Source organism: Dendropsophus ebraccatus, chromosome 2 (genome assembly GCF_027789765.1).
Source record: "Dendropsophus ebraccatus isolate aDenEbr1 chromosome 2, aDenEbr1.pat, whole genome shotgun sequence".
In the NCBI taxonomy this organism is placed as follows: Eukaryota; Metazoa; Chordata; class Amphibia; order Anura; family Hylidae; genus Dendropsophus; species Dendropsophus ebraccatus.
Genome location: NC_091455.1, coordinates 207,216,010 through 207,220,974, shown reverse-complemented (window position 1 = coordinate 207,220,974; position 4,965 = coordinate 207,216,010).

Below are 4,965 nucleotides of genomic sequence, written 5' to 3'. Positions count from 1 at the left end.
ATCGGCAGGTCGGACATTTTTCACTATGCAGGATCAAAGGCATTATATTTTATTAGTATTTAATTAGACCAGTAAAGGTCTCTGTCTGCCATAACAATGGTTTGACAATCTTACCCATAACCAGCTACAACGCCCACAATTATTCAAATACAGTTGTCACATTTGATAGCGGCACCTAAGCAGTCTAATAGCAAACATTGGAGATCATTTTGTGTCAACTATTAACCTTGTCTGTCAGCTGCTAAACTCAGATGCAGAGGACTGCTTTATTTAAGAGGGGGAGTATGCAGTGTCCCACTACACAGCTTCTTAGAAGCTTTAAGTTGTCAAACGCGTAAGTCCTAACCAAAACAAGTGCACCCTCTTAAAATTCCACCCTAGCGCTCCTTTATGCAATACTGTATATACATGATGAGTAATAGGCCTAATATGTGTTTCCAGATTAAATTGGAAAGAAGGAGCAAGTCCCATTATTCCACATTAGACACCCATATATGGGAAGGAAGTTCCTGAAAAGGGCAATGCCCACCTCTGGCAGAAAATCCACTCTCTATCTGAGGGAAGGAAGTCCTGTTTTACACAGGATGTAATCGTTAGGTAGGAATCATTGAACAGAGACAAATAATGTGAAGCACACTGGTTGATGAGCCTATTCACTAGTGTATAACCTTTTTACCAGGGATTACTAGCTTTATTCCAAACTGTTTTCTTTAAGAATCTACATATTTGAAGTCTACTGGTAAAGTGAACCCAGAATTATTTGGCTGAAGGAATAAGAGACAAATACAAGAGCCTTAATGCAATCCAAGACTTGATGGGCTTCTGGCCGGGCCTGGTCAAGAAGAGGCTGCAACCTCTATCTACAGCCCAAAAGTGGGAATTGTAGTGAATTCCATTCTATGGAACTGGGGACATATATGGGAACCTGTCTTACCTTCTCCCTGTGACAAGGCTGTGGAAATATGCTACCTGGCCATCCTACAGGTATCCCACTCCACCAACACCATCTGTAAGTGGCGTCCTGCTCAGCTGTCTAACCTGCAGGCTTGCTGCACATGCAGAGCAAGAAAAACTGGTCTCTACCTAATGCTTTTCACAGCTGGGGGTTTGTTACAGCTGTATTTAGTCTAAACAACCCTCTGTGACCTGATCAGACTCGCTTGGGTCAATGCTAGCTGCAGAAATCCAGATAGAGCGAAGTCTCTAGTCCTGGGCAGCAACATTAGCAATGTGAACGGGAACTGGAGCAGTGGCTATATTGTTTCTGACCCAGCTCTCCCACATCCAGATACTACAGGAAAGAATCACAGACCTGGGAGGTATAGCCAGGAAACCACAGTTTGGGCAACACTGGATTATGCCATAAATGTCTGATAGGTTGGGATTTACTCTTAGGCCCCGTTCCCACTGAGCAAAGCTAGCGGAATTCTGCGACGGAATTGTCCGCCGCGGAATGCCGTTAGCCTCCCGCTCATAATGGGAGTCTATGGGAGGCGCACGCTTTTTTCCCTGCACTTACTACTGCATCAAGGCTTCACTTCCTGGATAACATGGTGATGTCACTTCCTGGATAACATGGTGATGTCACTTCCTGGATAACATGGTGATGTCACTTCCTGGATAACATGGTGATGTCACTTCCTGGATAACATAGTGATGTCACACCCTGACTCCCAGAGCTGTGCTGCTGTTGGAGAGGATGATGGCAGGGGGATGCTCAGTGTCCCTCCAGTGCCCTGTGTCCCTCAGTGTCCCCCTGCCATCATCCTCTCCAGCAGCCACAGCCCGCACAGCTCTGGGAGTCTGCTCGTGACTTCACCTTGTTATCCAGGAAGTGACATCACCATGATATCCAGGAAGTGACATCACCATCTCATCCAGGAAGTGAAGACTTGATGCAGTAGTAAGTGCAGGGAAAAAATGCACTTTATAAGAATTTCCTGTAATAAGTGTATATTGGGGATTTGTATAACTTTTGGGGGGTAATACAATACTTTAATAATATTTTCGCCAGACTTCTTCTCTAATGCAATAGATTTACTTGCAGTCCCATGTAAAACCACAAATTTTTAACTTCACCAATATTTGTGCCATATGACAAGCTCGCCGCTCCTACATCTGAACCCAGTCCATGAGGGAAATGATCCATTCTCATAGGTGTTTTTGATGCTTTTGTCAGTACTTGTTCAGTCCATTTGAAGACTTGAGATGAACAACTTGGAATCCGCACTGATACATTGTAACAATCCATCAGGACAGGAGATAGATGTATTGTGCGGATGTGCTCACCTCATAGGGGATTGTTCAGACTGAATACAACTGTAACAAACCCTCAGCAGTGAGGAGTATTAGTTGTGTACAGGTTTTCAGTCTCTGGCTGTCAGTAAGGACGGTACAATCCACAGACAGCAGGCAGAGATCTTAAAGGGGGTGTTCACCAAAATGTTTTTCTTCTAAATCAACTGGTGCCAGAGATTTTTAACTAACTTCTATTAAAAAAAAAATCTCCAGTCTTCCAGTACTTATCAGCTGCTGTATGTCATGCCAAAAGTGGTGTATTCTCTCCAGTCTGGCACAGTGCTCTCTGCTGCCACCTCTGTCCATGTCAGAACTGTCCAGAGCAGGAGAGGTTTTCTATGCGGATTTGCTGCTGCTCTGGACAGTTCCTGACATGGACAGAGGTGGCAGCAGAGAGCACTGTGTCAGACTGGAAATAATACACCACTTCCTGCAAGATATACAGCAGCTGATAAGTACTGGAAGACTTGAGATTTTTAAATAGAATTCAATTACAAATCTCTTGCACTTTATGGCACCAGTTTTGGTGAACAAACTCTTTAATAATGGAAGGAAAGAGCAAAGAAGAGAGTAAACTACAGAACTAGTCATAATCCAATGAATAACCGAATGACACAAAACCTGAGTTTAGCAGAAAAAGAGTCTGAGAAGGATGGATGGCTCCTGCCCGGCCTCCATGTGCCCTTGGTTCACTCCAGTTCCACCTTGAGCTGGTGACAGGCGGGATGCTGGGGACGTGCTGCCTGAGGACACCTATCCAAATACCAAAAGTAGGTCAGGAAATGTGGAGGACAGATGAAAGGGAGGGAGACTGCAGGATCGGCCTTCACAGGGGTTGTCTGTAGTCTGCATGGGAGCTGTGAACACAAAACGGTAGGGGCTTGTTACTTGAGAAGCCATAGTTATCAATTAGATGTTCCAATGCATATCAGCTCTCCTCCAGGAGGAAGAAAACTGCAGCTGTACTGCCCCCTATAGGTCGCTTCACAAAACTCAATGTCTGACCCATAAAAGAGCCTTGGGGCGTGCCTAAAGTTGGCAGCCAACACCTGACATTAGCTTACAGGCTGGCTACCACTAGGTGGCTCTAGAGAGACTATTTCATCTGGAGGAGAGTCAAAAATACAAAGATATGCAGATCAGTGGGATTTTTCTAGCAAAATCCACAGCAAGTGTGAACTCTGATTCCCCGCTGAAGACAATGGGGAAAACCCGCAATAAATCTGCATCATATATGCAACACACATTGGCCTGCTGCAAATTTAAAGGGTTTAGACAGAATTAGAAAAAAAAAACCCAGCTACTTTCTTTCATAAAGAGTGCCACCCCTGTCCTGAGGTTGTGTAGGCTATTACAATTTAACTTCATTCACTTCAATGGGATTGAGCAGCAAAACCCCCACACCCAAACTGAGGACAGGAGAGGTGTAGAGATAAGCGAACCTGGAGCATGCTCGAGTCCATCCGAACCCGAACCTTCGGCATTTGATTAGTGGTGGCTGCTGAACTTGGATAAAGCCCTCAGGCTATGTGGAAAACATGGATATAGTCATTGGCTGTATCCATGTTTTCCAGACAACCTTAGAGCTTAGAGCCAAGTGTCTGTGGGTTTGGTCATTTATTCTAGTAGTGCAACCCCGGACCCACCCGTAAGAGGGGTGTTGGTTTGAGGTAGTTATTTTCAATTTCATCACACATATAATTTTTTTACTGGTTTCGCAGCATATTTTATGCAAAAATTAGGCCTGTCCTTGCAAAGTACAATTAGTGGCATAAAAAATAGGGGCTCGTGTGGGTCTGTAGGTGAAAACATGCAAGCGCTATGGCCTTTTAAGCACAAGGAGGAAAAAATGAAAGTGCAAAAATTTTAATTGGCCCGGTCCAGAAGGGGTTAAAATACTTAAAATACAAAATACTTTAAAAGCAACCAGACTTGTAGCATAACTACCACCATAGCAGCCATAGAGGCTGATTTGGGGCCTGTCACCTCAAGGGGCCCATCTGTGAAATATACTGGGCCTCCTGAGCTGTCGTCATACTACCAAGGAGATACCTACCATGGGGGACACTATGTACAGGGGGTCTGGATACTAGGGGAGATACTTTTGGGGGACACTATCTACTGGGGGGGGGAAATAGGGAGTTGGCTAATATATGCTATCTACTGGGAGGAGGGCTAACAAACATGGTGACTATCTGCAGTGGGATGGGGGGCGAGGAGAGGACCTTTGCGCAGTTTTTGTTGCATTTTTCCCAGTACAGATCATGTGAGTAAAGGATTTCAGTTTAAATCGCATGATATGCAAAATAAAAAAAAATAAAAAAAAGAAGTAGAAGAAGAACACCACAAACTGGGTGAAAAGCTAATGTCAACCTAATGTGTACCACGTTAAAAAAAAATATAATAATTATAAAATAAAATGCACAAAAGTTAATGTTATTGTTCCTATTGCCTTTTCCATCCCCTATAGGTTACAGAAATCCGTGTGTGTGACCCCAGCCTGCTGAGCAGGTGCTCTCCCCGGCCAGGGAAGGGTTAAGCTCTCGGGTTACATTGTAACAAGTCATCTCTATCAGCAGAGGCTGCGCTTCCCGGACTGACCTGCAGGGGCCGCTCCTCCGCAGCCGCCTATTAGAATAGGTCTATATGTAAGAGAAAGAAGCGCCC